Source organism: Aythya ferina (assembly GCF_964211825.1).
Source record: "Aythya ferina genome assembly, chromosome: 1".
Taxonomy (NCBI): domain Eukaryota; kingdom Metazoa; phylum Chordata; class Aves; order Anseriformes; family Anatidae; genus Aythya; species Aythya ferina.
In genome coordinates this window covers 24,113,745-24,129,202 of record NC_140296.1, presented here as the reverse complement: position 1 = coordinate 24,129,202, position 15,458 = coordinate 24,113,745, and the positions used below count along the sequence as shown (strand labels likewise).

At 42.0% G+C, this 15,458-nt stretch overlaps 1 protein-coding gene across 3 annotated transcripts in view; it reads left to right on the top strand.

Moving 5' to 3' along the window:
- Positions 1–1,851: 1,851 nt before the first annotated feature.
- The window catches only part of STARD13 (StAR related lipid transfer domain containing 13), a 294,723-nt gene continuing 281,116 nt past the window's right edge, over positions 1,852–15,458 (top strand). The window contains exons 1-2 of one of the 3 annotated variants that reach the window (XM_084506706.1): positions 1,852–1,932; positions 2,608–2,662. The gene's annotated coding sequence lies outside the window, so the exon portion shown is untranslated. Of the gene's footprint in view, positions 1,933–2,475; positions 2,663–15,458 lie in introns of those variants that run through there. The other 2 variants (XM_084506700.1, XM_084506705.1) reach the window with 2 other exon arrangements.

The window sequence follows — 15,458 nt, the reverse complement described above, 5'->3', positions numbered from 1 at the left end:
ACAGGGCCGAAGCTCCTCCTGGGCTTGGTTATTTTGTCTGCAGACACTCTACCTCCCCAGCAATGGTGCGACTTGGATTCCTAAGCACCACTGAAGGCCTGGTCCTGAGTCCAGACAACTATTTGGACACACAGTTACCTACATGTCTGGGTGGCCTGATGTGAGTCAGTGGGTTTGTTCAAGACTGGGATATTAGTGTGCTTGACAAAAGAGAACGCAAAAGTTTGTGATATTTGGGTTTCAGTAGAACTCTAGTCATTCAAACAAATGTAACCAATAAAAGGAAAGAAGTATGAAGTTTAGAGTTGGACAGCTCAAATACAAATTTGCCTTAAACTCTCTTTAATATGCTTTTAATTTCAGTCAACAGTTGCCCTTATTAAAAGAAGAAAATAAAATTAAACTACCCTCTGCTGTCTCTTAAAAACAAGGAAAACCTGCAAACTCTACAGGAAAGAGCAGCAAAAATAGAGGGGCTGGAGGAACTGATTAATGAGGGAAAAAATACATACAGCTTGGCTAAGCAGTGGCTTACAGACGACGTGATAAGTCTACAAATATTTGCAGGCTGTAAATACCAAGGACAGGAATTCAGTACAACACAGCCAGCATAATCAGGACTGAGAGGAAAAAATATATATATATACTGGGAGGTGGGGGAAAACTGTTGCCAGTGAGATGCAGTTGGCCTGGGAGTTAATAGATGGCACACACATCCTGAGGGGAGCCACACCATGCCTGCAAGGAAATAAGGAGAGGGAGACAGCAGGGCTGTACATCTCAAATTGCTGCAGCTTCGTGGCTGGTTAAATCCCAGCCATTAACATACACATGCATAGCTCGCAGCAGCTGGCTGGGCTGGGTGTTTAACGGAGGCGTCCCCAGCTGGGAACATAGAACAAGCCTGCTCCTTGTTGCAGATCTGGAAAAGGCCTTACCCACCCCAAAGACATCGGACATGCTCCTCCCCGCCCCACCAGCAGCCGATAAAAGAAATTACTCTGCTAGGGTCCTCGGCTCTGGCTGACTGACTGAGGGCTGTTTCCTGCTCTGGGCCCGCTGGCCGCAGCATCTCGGAATGGGAAATGCCTCCCAGAGCTCGGCGGGGACGTGCTGGTACTGACAGAAATTCATTTCTGCAGGAATTTTTCCTCTGAGAAACTGGTGGGTTCTGGGGGTGGAAGAAGGCACTTCGTTGAAATTTTTAATCAGCATTGTTATACCCGCCATGAGAAAAGCATTGTAAAATAATTCTTTGGTGAGTTACTAATCTGCTAAGCTAGAATTTAGGAACAAAATTAATGTCATTAAAACAGCAAGTTATTCACAGATGAGAGCTAACATTTCTCATTACAGCCAGCCCATTCTTTAAGCTGCTTCAAGTCAGTGAAAACAGGACTATTTTATCAAATAAAGCCACTCGGGTGAATTAATACAGAGACCACTGAGGTCAGCATGGGAGCAGAGGTGGCACGGCCTCCAGGCCTCGTACTACAGGGGGAAGAGGCACAGCTTTAGCCCTGGTGTGTCGACTGCTTTCCCTTCGGAGCACGTTGTGACTTGTATATAAGCTTCCAGAAATGAAACCAAATCTACAGGTGTTAGTTCATCCCATTCACGTATGTATGGTCTGATCTGTGACTTAGTGTGCTGCATTACTGCTACGCTTTCAAGGCGTATTAATGTGCACGCATTCTTTTAAACCCTTGTTATGAGGAGGGCTAAGCACTCAGCTAGCCAGAAGGCTGTGGGTGTGTGTCTCCAAACAGGGTTTCTAAGTAGTTTGAATTTAAAAGTCATCAGGTTAAGAATATACAAGAAAAACATGACCTCTCTCACTAACTAACAGGCATAAAGCAAAGCTGCATGCAGCAAAGCGGGGAAGCTGCGTGTGGAGACAGAGAGGAGCAGGGAGCGCACAGAAAGCCAGCGGTGAGGCAGGGGAGAGCCCAAGCTTTCAGGGAAAAGGGAGGAAAAGCCCCAAAAGGCAGGCCCTTGGAGTGCAGGGGCACTGCTGGCCCTGGCATGTTAGGAGGAGAGGCTGTGCTGTGCCCAAGATTTTTTCACCTGCATGGCTTTTGAGGGTTGAGGCTTGGAATAAAAAGCCATAAGTGGGTTGAGAAAGGTAACTAAGAGGAAAAAGTAAAGCAATTAATATGGTGGAAAAAGAGGGGGAAAAAAGTGAAAACCACTTTTATTAAAACACTACCAAGGCCGATAGGAAAGGGAGAAGTCTGATATTGCAGGAGCAACAGCACCGTCGTGGTCAGGGAAAGGCTCTGCCTTTCCTCTGGCGAGGAAGGTCTCCCTCCTCCCCTCAGCCCTCCATTTCTCCTCCTGCTGTGGGTCTGCGGAGCTGGGCAGCCCCCCGAGCGCTTTGTTTCACTGACACCAGCGTTAACGTGGCACCTCGGTCACCCGGAGCATATGCTGCCTGTGACAGGCGCGCAGGGCAGCAGCTTTCCACATGTGCTCCCAAGGTCTCCCGATTGGTGTGCTCAGCAGAAGGGGCTGGTCCTTGAAGTCAGCTCCTGTGCCTATGACAGATTATATTTTTATGCAAGAAAACAAAACCAGGATATCTGATGGACTGCATTATCTTTCCAGACAGCTTGGAGCTACAACTGCAAAGTAAGAAGTTTTATGCTTAGACTTCAAAACTGTGAGTGGAATTTAAACATCAGTTTTAAACAACTACTTTTTTTTTTTTTTTCTTTTTTGGTTTGAAACTTTGCATGAAGTATATATATCTGCATAATAACTTTTCATTATCGAGTGAGCTGTTGCAAATTCTCCTAAGACGAAATAATTACTGCTTTGGAAAACTTCACCAAGTGCAAGCTGCCTTTGCGGCTGGACTAATAAACGTGCACTGAGGAGGATGCTCTTTTCCGTGCATGCAATTAGTCTAGCTGGAAATGGTTTCAAATTATCTATGCCACTGGAAAATGTGTTTGAGCAGGACTAGTTGTGCTGGTGGAGAATCTCCTGGGAGTTATCAGCAAATGTCAGGCTGGTCTGTGTCTCTTTGTCACGAGCGTCATTCGGTGTTTGCTTGTGTATGGAGAGGGATTAGGTTAAAACCTGCTGTTACCATTGTGTGGCACTGTGCTTGCTAGATGGAAAAGCTGGTGGTGCCAGGTGTTAGCAAACTGGCCAATTAATGATGATTGCAGGAAATTAGTTTAAGAGAATATTGTCCACTGGGACACAGATTTTATAGAAATAATTTCAACAAAAGGATAGACAGCACTTGCTAGTGCACAGGAGGCTCATTCCTGTAGCTGAAACATAAATAACCTGCCCTTTTTCATGTGTTTAAATACAAATAGTGAAATAGTTTTCCTTGGGAGAGCTGTAAGGGCTGGCATCCAGTTCAAGAGTCCAAACCTGAGCATGCAGTTTGTGACCCCAGATTTGTGATATTTTCAGTTTCCTGTGGGAACTGTCCAATACCCTCTGTGATCCCGTGCTGTTTATACACATTCTTGAGTGCAAAGAGCTGTATTTTGGAACTTCTCTCAATTCACTTGCATGTTAGTAAAACCTGAGATGTGTGCTTTTTAGAAAAGTAGTTTCAAATCCAGACAAGGTTGTTCCGCGACTGTCTAGCTACCCAAACCGGTCCAACACTCTTCCCTATATAAACTATATTTTCCTTAAAAAGCAAGCAACTTCAGTGTTTCTGTGCCTTGGCAATTACATTGCATCAGTTTATACTCTTATATTCTGGCAGATCCAGGTGAAATCGAAAGCTGATATGAAAGGAAAAATCAGTGTCGTGCTATTGCTAAGGAGGTATGGCAGAAATTCCATCCCTGGTGCTTCCACCACCATTAGTCCGCATCTGGGCGCCTCCAGACCATGCAGCAACACAAACAGCATCCAGATGAGGTGTGTGCATATGACTGCATTTCTGATGAATTAGTCAGAGCACATAACATGGGATATATACCAACTTTATACAACTGGCAAGGAGGCAATTCAATCCATCGCCAAGTACAAAGTAAATGTCAGTATTTTTTTAACAAATGAACTGCTAGAGTAAATCTATACCATTGTGGTACTCTTACATCATTGGTTGCAGAGGTTTTGTTACAGCACTGGAATCTCTAAAGGCAGATTTATGCTATCATCGAGCCATGGCTGGAGTGTATTTGAACTTATTTGAAATACAGTGATGATAAATTTCATTTATTTTCATTCCTTTCCCCTACCTTTTCTTGGTCACTACAGCTGGAACATCCCAGATTTTTCCAATAGACAAAAACAGAATGTTTTTCCCAAAGCTGAATTTGGTATTAACATAAAAATACACTCACACAGAAAATCTTGAGTCTCGAGTATTTCAGTCAGGGAGGCCTACTTCCTTGATGTAGAGGAAATCCTAAATGGAAGAAGTCTTAACCCAAAACGCTCGTAAATGCATAAAGAATCAGTGTTCTCTGTTGAACAAACTGCAGTATTTTTCTTTCAAGAATGTTAAAATCAAACTTGTGTCAGTTTTCTTTCCATTTTCTGAAATAGCAAATTAGGGTTAAAAAAAAAATGTCTTTGCAGCAGAACACCTGTATAAATGTTTTCCAGTGGCCTGTCTTTGAAACACTGATAAAGTCCTTAAACTGAAGGGCCTCTGTAATCCTTGTAACATAAAATGTTTCCTCTTCATGTGACATAGTCTGTTTCTTGTTCCCTCAATTTGACAGTCAATTCTCTATTAGATATTGCTACCTACATAAAATGGGTAAGATTCTTAGCTGGAAAAGTGTGAATAAAGAATAACTTCATTGTAGTGCATGACATGACCCTGGATTCATTCCAGTGTGACTGGAGTTGGAATGTGGCTCCACGTATGCAGCTGGCACCCCTGCCAGGCTAGGCGAGGAGGTAAACAACGAGATGCTGCAATTATGAATGTTGCTAGGAGGGCTGCTGTGGTGCTGCCAGCTTCCAGTTGTGCTTTCACCTGGAGCTTCTTCCAGAAGAAAAGATTAAACAGCATAATCTCAGCTCTGTTCCACCCGCATTGCTTGTTATGTCTCCTCAAACACAGTTTTGCAGAAAGGTGCTAAATCCAGCTACTTGTTGTCATATGTTGTCTAAGCCTTTGACATATGCCTCAAGCTATAAATTGCATGTGTTACTCTATTTTCTTTCAACCTGCTCAGAAAGATTTTCATTTTTTTTCACAATAATTCTAGGTTTATGCTGTTCTTTACTGGTGATGTTGTTTTGGGAAGGTTTGTTTCTGGCTGTGAAAGTGCTGCTTTCTGTGATATTCTGGGATGTCCTAGAAGCTGCTTCCCAATTCCTAGAGAAAGCTCTGCTTCCTCTTCTGTTTTGTGATGATAACCACACTGTTCCCATGGCCACATACACAGCAAAATAACTCCCAGGTCTTTGTCCTGGAGAGACTAATGAGAATATTTTGTACTATAGGTGGGGCTTCCTTATGACGGCTTTGACTTCCCTATTCTGCATGCTAGGATATTGTGAAGTTGCTGCCCTAAAGAGAGGGGATGTTTTGTGTGGCTATCTGTAGATTCTGTCCTATCTCATGAAATTCATCCCAAAGGAATAAATTGGCCTAGTTTCAGATGGGAAAGTTAGCTCATACCTCTATTGCTGGACAGAAATTGCTGGTTTTTACTTCTATGGCTGCGGCTAAAGAACTAAATTCTGTGATATGTGCACCAACAACAGCTCATCTCTGCCATCTGGAAATGCCAGAGCTACAAAAGGATCTCCAGGATCTGGTGTGAGGTTGCTTTACTGGTCACTCTGAATGAGAAACAAATATGGTATGTTCAGATTTTAAGGAGTTCATTGCAAATGCTATCTGCCGTGTGGATTTCCAGGGACACTCAAGTCTCTGAACATTCAGCATCACCAAGAATAAAACACCAACTAAGCCAGCGGGCTGGCTCTGCCCATTCTTCTTTGCCACTTAACAAGTTCCTGGAATTAAGTGTGTTCATATCTACCACTATCTAAGTGGGGATTATATGAAGCTAAGGCTCAGCTGAACTGTAGTTAAAGTAGTTTCTTTTGAAGTAGTTTTTATCATTACTCAGATATTTTTGTGCTATGGGGGTGTGTTCTCCACAACTGCACTCCATTAGTCCAAAATAACTTAGTAAATTCTCTCTGTATGGGCACAGAGTTTACCTGTAACACTAAATATTCATATGATGTGTGCAGCTCATCAGATCTTTCAAGTTTTAGAAAATCTAATCTTTTATAAAGATTTATCATGCTGTTGCATCTGGTGCTGATGACAAGAATTTATCACAGGCTATTATTTTAGAATAAGCAGATTCAGTAGAGAACTAGAAAAATCTACCTGATATTTTTAGTTTTAAAATGAATATCCTGCTTCCACGTATACATCTGTGAAATGGGGATATTTGTCATGCGGTTGAGTCACTGAGGGTTATGAAAGGAATCAAGCAGAAGAAGAGAAGCAATGGCTTAGCACGTATAAGAGTCCTCAAATTTAAGAAGGTTTGTGGACATAAGAGATAACTCGTTGGCTACAGCACAGGTAATATCTCTGTTTTTCCAGGCCTGAGAAGTAGCACTATAATCTCATGAAATCTTTGTGAATTTGGGGCCTTTGTGTCACCTGAGAGAAGCTGTTCAGAGGCTGTGTGTGAGAGGAAGGGAGTTACAAGGCAAGGGAAAGCACTGAAAAAACAGCTTTGCTAATACTACACAAACGCTTCTTGAAGGTGAAAATGAAAAAGTACAAAATCTGGCAAGGAAAAAGATGAGGGTATGAGTAAGAGTCATGTACTTCTGATGTTGTTTTTTACCCTTTGTGCTGTGTGTTTTGTGCCTTAGGGAGAATGAATAATACTCTGTTTTGAAGACAAATTAAGTTACTTTAATTAATGCATAATGCATTGTTTTGAAGACAAATTAAATTACCTTCATTAAACTGCTGGTTGTGGGCTCTCTGTAAAAAAGGTGTATTCATGTACCAAAGGTCACACAGTTGTAAGGGGGATGTGCAGAGAAAGAGGGAGGTGTACTGCTGAGCAACCCACACCATGAGCTCTCCTGCTGTATCCATAGGAAGAAACCAGAAAAATTAGACAGATCCCAAACACAGTTGATCCTAAAACCTTCACAACCACAACTGGATCTTTCAACATCATTTAAAACCGAGCTGTTTAAATGCCACTTCATTACATCCTGAAATTACAGCACTGTGAATGGTACTTCTGGCCGTCACAGAAGCCTACCTTTTTCAACATTTTACGTATCATATAGAGCCAGGAACTGTTGTGGTTTAAGGTATGCTTGTCCCACTATGAGCGAAGAGCCTTTTCCCTGACATATTATTGCTGTGACAAAAACAGAAGAATTAAGTTTATTATAAACAAGGGACATTTTAAGATCCAAACTGTGAGCAAACAAGTAAGACTGGCTCTAATATTTCAGAGTATGGCCAAAGAAAAAGGTCTTGAAAATGTTTTGCATATTGTCTGTCATCATTTAGGTGAAACTTTAAAGATTCCAATCTATATCTTTATACCTTGATATTTATCTTTATACCTTCATATTATTATATCCTTACACTGAACTTTACATCTTAGTTCCTATTGTTAATACTAGCAGAATTTAGATCCACTTAATTAAAATGCTGATTTCTGAAAACAAACAAGGATTTACCTGTTTTGCAAATTATGTTTCTAGCTTGTATGTTAACCAAGAACGTACATCTCAAAAGAAAATCCAAGCAGCTAAAATAATAATTAAAGGAAACACAAACATCTGTGATTGTTAAGCAGTCTGTGAAGTTTTTAAGAGTAGCTGGAGCAAGGAGTCCAGTTTTGGGTTGAGCAGTGTTGCAAATCCACTAAACCTAACGGGAGCAGAGATAACTTGTAATTAAGGTGCCCTCAAACTCTTTGTAAAGTCTTCTGAGAACTCCTTCCTGTGTAATTCCTGCTTCTGAAACACTCTGCACTGATGCACAGCAACAGCAACTGCGCAGGGCTCTGGCTTGGCAAGAAAGATAAGGATGCTTAGTCCCTTGTTGTTTCAAGAGAGTAATGCTGGGAGGGAAGACTGTGACTATATTTGATGGAATTTGGCAGGGGATTAGATTTAAAACATTACAAAGTGCCATGAGAACTGCAATGCCAATATACGATCGGGATATCAGCATAGTCTGACATGCCTGAACTCATGCATCAGTGTTCAGGATGCCTGTGCTGTTGGTATTTCATCATTTTAATTGCTAGAGGTTAAGCTCTGCTGTGCCAGCTGCACGCAGGCAGTGGCACTACACCTACACAGTACATCTGTACTCCACAGCACTTGTTCTGCTCACAAAACATAACCGTGACCTCGGAGTATAGGTGCTTTAAGCAAACCTGCCTTGCTGCAGGGCAGAGGCAGGTTTTCACCCTGCCCACTCTCTGTGCTAAGTCTGAGACCTCGCTTGATCAACATGTTTTCCAAAAGTCTTTCCACAGTTGCCCTCAAGGGAAGTGAAAACCTCTCGGCTGGGAAGACGTTGAGCAGGCCGCAGGTAGCAGAGCCACGGCTTCCTCCCCTCGTTTTAGCAAGAAGCCAGGAGGGCACAGCCCAGCTGCAAGCAGAGGGGTGCCCCGTCTCAGCTGGGGTTCCCGGGGGATTCCCTGTCACTCCTTCATGAAGCTACTTCTCAGGGACAGCAGAAGAGCTCCGTGTTGTCTCTCAGGCACTGCTGCAATCGGTTACTCCATCTCCCCTCCGAGGAACTCAGGTGCCAAACTTCAACACCTCAAATTACGCAGCTAGAATGAGGCCTGCGATGCCTCAGGTGGTGGGTATCTAAGCCAGGCATGCTAATAATCACCCAGAATTTGTAATTAAGGAAGTAAAAATAACATTCCTCCACACGCGTTTTCGGCTCTTGCTATGTCTACATCCCCACGTGGATTAAACAAACATCTAGATGCTAGCAGAAGGCAGAGAATTGGATCCCAAATGGTAGAATGTTTTATATAGATTATTTACATGCACAACTCAAATACGGTGAGGAACAAAGATTACTAATGCTGCCAGTTTGGCTGCCCAGCGCAGAAGCAAGGAGGAACATGCTTCTTCCAGGTCCTCAAGAGAATTTTCTGCAACACTTAAGCTGACAGTCTGTAACCAATATATTTACTCCGCCTTGCCACTCTTCATGTGGGTATAAAGACCTTGGGACGTACATGCTGTCCCCCCCCCCCATTTTTTTTTTTTAATTTTGAAGTTGAGCTTCATTTACTTTTTCCCCAAAACCCTAAATTGCCAAATGCTTCCGAGAAGCATCTCCATGGAATTGTGATGCTGCTCCATACCCTTTGCAAATGTAAATTAACTAATCTTCTTGGAGTAATTGACAGAAAAGTAATTTCCCTTTATCATGACAAACAGTATTGCAGTATGAGAGTAATGACTACAATTTAAGCTGCTATGAATTGTGCATTAGGGAGCTCTAGGCCTGAATATTGCTCACAATGAAATTTAAATTGCATTTTTTCTGCATCTAGCTGTTTATAAATAACACTGCAGTTACAACCACAATAGTCATTTTTGTCACCAATTTCTTATTGTCATTGACAGTAGAAACAAAAGATTCAGCTAGCTGATGGTCAGTGCCATAAATAAAGGTTAAAATATTACACTCAGATTTCACTAGAAATGGAACCAAACCAAAACCCTAGGTCTAACTGCAGGATAAAGTGTAAGCATCTTGAAAACCTAAGCAAACGTTGAGCAGCTTGGAACTCTTCTCATAGTTGGTAATAAGGGAAAAATAAATATATAGATAGAGAGAGAGAGAGAGAGACATTTGCTTGCACAGGTGTGCCATAGGCTCTGCAGCCTTCATTCATTTGTAATGCACTCCATGCTTGCATCCACTGTGCAAAGCCCCATCTTGCAGTGCAGTGATCCCATTTACATCATGTATTTACAGACAGCTTGTGAGCCTGATCATCCTGTGAATAAGGCAGTCTTGATCATGGTATGACTATTTTTACATCCAAACAGCATGATACAGAGCGCCAGCAATCCTCTCTTGGCCATGGTGTGAGAAATGCAGTACTACCCAAATGTATGAGAGAAATGCAATAACATATTTTCTTCATATATATTTAAAATATCTTTTATTGCTCTGCATTTGAGCCATTGCCCTCTAATTTTTATTATTTTTTTATTTTTTTTAACTGTTTTTGCAACAGGAATGCAAAAGAAAGTCCTTAACAGAGGACTTAAAGAGGAGAAAGTATGTTGAGGCAGGAGATGGGGTAGGTAAAGCAGACACAAAATGGCATCAAAGAACACAGAACAAAGCAGACATGGGCATTGCTATATGATTTGTGTTGGCTCAGCTAAATGGAAATAAGCATCTATTACACTTCTATAAACCAGGCAAAAATAATTACAGGTAGAAACAAACTAGCTTCAGTGTAAATACAGGCTCTGCTGCATGCTTGTCTGTGATAATGGGATAATTTAGCCATGCAAAGATTTTTTTCTCTTTTTTTGCTGCAGTCTGTGAATTAGCTAACATAGCTGTGTATGCAAGTTATTAAAAAAATTATCCTGGTTTTCTAATGGCCCTCACAGGGAAGGAGTAAAGGATCTAAAAGATCAGCAGAAAAAAAGACAGGCTGAAATAGCAACAGAGGTAAATGAATAATTGTATGCATTCAGGACTCTTTTGCAGGATTTTTTGCCCTAACACTGTTTTCTGTTTCTTTCACCCTTTCTTACTGCTCTGCAACTCTAAGGAGTCATAGATAACACAACTGACTCATGCCTGTGAAGGAGCAAGGTGCAGTCTAAACAGCCTAAAGATGCAAGTCCCCATGCTGCCAAAAAAAAAAAAAGTCGTAAGATCATGATTAATGGGAGAAATAGTTTCATGTGACAGCAGCCGAGAATTTACCTTGAAAAAAGGAATATTCAATCTGAAAATGTATACCTTGAAACTGGTTGTAATTGAAAACCACTACAGTAGAGCAAATTGGAAACCTTTTAATAGTGGCTAAAATATTTTCTCTTTAACTGAGACCAGCATATTAGCCTCAGTCTGAGAATAAATATTTTGAGTCGAGAATTTCTTGATAGAAATCTATAATTACCTTTGCAATATTGCTGGTATCCATCTACTTAGCAAAGACTCTGACTTTATTAGCTATTTAATCATCTGAAGTACTCTATTACCAAATGCTCAGGGAGAACAATATCTCTGTCAGATTCTGCAGCTGTTGGGCTGTGTGTTTAATAACCTGTTATATTTCAGACCCTGTAGAAATTAGCCACCGAAAGTTTTCTTCGTTCAGTCAATCCCCAGATTACACATACAGCCAAATTAAATCTTTCTTTGAAGCTGGTTTCACAGTATTTTGCTCCTCATCTGAGATTTAGATTACCTCAAAGTCTATGTCAGCAATCTGTGTTCCTCCAAAATGTTTAAAAAGTTGTGCATTTAAGGTCATGTCCTGGTGAGTGCAGCAGCTAATGGGAACTCTGCCCAACCTCAACAGGAGCAAGGATGGGGAGCTAATTCCTGGTGTTGTGCCTCCAAGTACAGTGCAGAGCCAAACACCACCATATGATCTGCCCAACAATCATGATGGTGAATGTCCAAACTGACCACAGAATGATGTAAATAAGGCCATGCCTGTCAGTGGTGGATGTAGCTCTGATGTAAATGGGAGTACTTTATTCCCAGTCCCTCTCCCTCTTTCTCCACAAAGTTGTCTGTTGGATGGAGCCTCAGGAATGTGACTGTGAGTCAGGAAAACGTTATTCCCCATGCTCTGGACAGCTCTGTGTCCTTCTTCCAGGTACTACTCCTGGCATGTGTAAAGGACATTATGAGGACATAACTGCAACAGGAAAGCCCTCAGAGGTTTGGCAAGGCTTAGAAAGCATGCAAAAATGTTAAGAGGCCACGTTTCCAATTCTCCTGGTAGAGCTACACCCATAAGTAAATCCCACATCTCTACCTTTTTGCATGTGAGCTGTCTCTGGCCAAATTAGCCAAGGAGGCCAGCTCCTCTTAGCTATGATTTTGGCTAACATCTCTAGGACTGAGTCATTGTCAAGGACTTGCACAGCTGAGACAGCCAAGGAATAGCTTTGATGAGCCCAAGGCTTGAACCAGTGCAATAAAGAAACACAAACACTGGAACTCAGAGCAGAGAAGGTAACCAATGCTCATCCTCATTTAAAATACCAAATTACACAGCTGAGGATTGAAATAACCTAGTATCTGGTTTGTTCCTCTGCCACTGCTGTTCTCTCCACAGCATTCCTTTGCTGTGAGTTCAGCCTGTATCATCTCCCACTGTTGCTGATCCCAGATTAAGCTGGCCAAGAGGCAGGGAAGATAAGGGAAACTGCTGCTTTTCACAGACTGCAAACCAAGAGCATTTAGTGGGTTTCCCAAGCACTAGGTCTCCAGGGAAAAGAGGTTTCACTTACGGCATGTGGGGAAGGTTCCACAGCTGGCTGGAGGTGAGAAAACAAAATGATGTTTTTATTTTTATGTTGTTAATGAGACATTGGGGTGGGTCTCCACAGTGGGAAAGGCAAAGGGCAAGTGAAGGTCAAGGCTATTACATTGGTTCAGCAGATGTCTCCTAATCTTTCTGGAGATGATGGTAATGAGAGCAAGGAGTGTGTAACCTTACCCTTAGGGAAGATTTTCTATGTTAGGAGGACTTTTCCTTGCAGTACAATGACTGCACTGGCATTCGGATAGCTTGAAAGCCCCTCTTTACTCCAAAGTTACATGCACTGAGGGCTGGGGAGATGAGATGACAACATGTAGAAGAACTAGAAAGTAGAAGGAAAGTAGAAACAAAAGTCCACTTTCACAAACAAGCATCAGATCATGTTCAGTGCCTGTGGAGAGGGTGGGAGAGGATGACTAGTTGACCTTCATAAACCAAGATGTGAAGAGCTTTGCTTTGTATCGCTTTAAATGAGGTAGTTCAGAGGGTGTTTGAATACTGCAATGAGGATGGGATGCCAGGAGTGTTGGTGGTTTAACATTACCAGGATTTGGCCTTCATAAAACAAGGTATAATATAGTCAGTCTAGAGAGAGGTCTCCTGCTGTTGCCTTGTGGGCTGCTGCACTATCATACCAATGTTAAAATGAAGGACAAAAAAGTTTAAGCAATGTTTTAGTGGCATTGCATCTACCTTTAAACATACCAGTAGACAACCTACATCACACTGATGGTCAGTCCAAATTACCTGAATTACTTCCTTTAGAAGACTAACCAGCCCTTCACCTTCAAGGAATTGTCTGGCTTTCTCATGTCTGGTTCCAGCACATTCTCAAAACTTCTAATTTTTGTCCTGCCTACCAGATGTTTGAACAATTTTTGTGCTTTTCATCCGCTGTATCTATTTCTATGCTGGCCTTTGTTTCCCTGTGCCTAACATATGTGTTATCATATCAACTATGGCATATCCTCTGAATTTAAATTCTTCTTTAAAGCACTTTACTGCCATGTATCTCTCCAGGGAAAACTGCCTCTTGCTCTGTTGCTTGTTTCATTTATCCCAAACCACATCCTCACCCAGGTTTGAGCATATCTGTTTCACATCTCCTTTATTTGATGTTACTTCTCAGCCCTTCTTGCTTTTCTCCTTCCTGCTCTCTTGTTTTATTCTCAGTGTTCATCTAATTTATGCTGTCAGCTCTACTAGTCAAAGATACTTGGCCCAATTCTCATCCTAGTTATGGGGATTTACTCCACAAAGTGGGAGAAAGAGGAGTTATTCTGTTATTCCTGATACACCAGGGTCTGAATCTGTGACTGATTTCTAACCTTTAATTGCATTCATGATTTTGGCAATATAATAATAACCTGTTTTCATTTAGAGTGCTCAATACCAAATTTAAATTTTTTAGAAGGAAGATTAATTCTGGAAAACATGCTTCTTATTTTAATTGTCTGTCTAATAATGAAGTCATCTGGAAATGAGAGAAGCTAAAGAAGCTCCTGTCAAGACAGTCATAAATGGAAATAAGATGGTATTCCCTGTTGTGTATGCCATCAAACCAAGCTGACAGACAGGATAGCCTTCAGATACCTGCAGCAGGGAAGACTTTAAAGAGTGAGTTTCTTCTCAAACATTTCAAATATATTTTGAAACTTCTAATCTCAGGAAGGAGACAAGTCATTTTTAACTGGACAATGCAAAACTATTGGGGGGGAGGGATGGGGCAAAACCTTCAGGTTACTGAGATCAAAATATTTTTCTACTAAGTACAGGGGTAGCCTAGCCTGAGCCTTCCCTAGTGTTTCTCTTTCATCCAGCATTCAGCTCACCGAAGCTAAATTTTTCTCAAAGCATCACACTTCGGCTGAAAACACCGCATGGCTTCTTGCCAGGTATAATGATTTAAAGATATTTGTATGCTTACTTGACTTGCTTTGAATGGACATAACTGCTGTGTTTTGTACCGTCAGCTCCTGACATTCCTGCAGCGAACTCTTTCCTGTTATGCTCCAGGTCTCCCAAACTCCTTGCCTCTACAGGTTAGGGGACACTGAAAAAATGAGTAACCCTAGAGTGTGATGACAGCTCCTGCAAAGGATGTCGTTGACTGGTGCTGATTTGAGCAAGGATTGGTCTGTCAGGGAATTTAGCCTGGCCAGTGCTGCCTTGCATGCATGGAAGCTGAGTCACAGGCGGGGGGAAAAGGTCTCTAGTGCTGCCGAAACGCCCTGCAAGAGGTACCCACACAGCTTTCTTCCACAGGAGAGTAGGAAAAAATGATGAGATACAAATAAAGGTCTGTACACCTTTGTAAGTGCTAAAAGGAGAAAGAAATACTTTTGCTGAAGCTCCTGTTGCCACTGCAGGCATCTCCAGCGTGGGTGTAATCCATACAGTTTGTAGGTCAGTGCAGTACAAAAGCCGTGGATGGGAAGCACCAGCTGACCATCCGTGCACGTTTTCTTGCAGGCTGCACCCTGATGACCACTGACACCTGCCGTGATATGTGGCTCAATTCCTTTCCTTGCCACATCGCTGCTGTCAGGAGGTGACATCAATAAAGGAAATGAGCGGTGAACTGACACAGGTATAACAGTGACTGATATTAAAAACGCTTCGAAGACATTCAGCATCTCCTGTTTTCTGTGTGGATTCGCTTTTTCTGGCCCTTCATGGTCTCCCTGACCTTACCATGTGTCTGTAAGCTGCTGACACTCCAGCCATGAGTTATGACAGAAGTTATGGATCTGTGCCGTCCTGTTTTATGATGATGATTTATCATTTGTATTACAGTCATGCCTAGAGGCCTTGAGCAAGATCAGGGCCTCATCATGCTAGTCACTGTATAAACATGTAGTAAGAGACAGTCCTGCTCTGAAAAGATCACAAACAAAAGGTGGGAGGAGGAACAGAAACCCAGAGACGTGAAATGCGTTCCCCACAGCA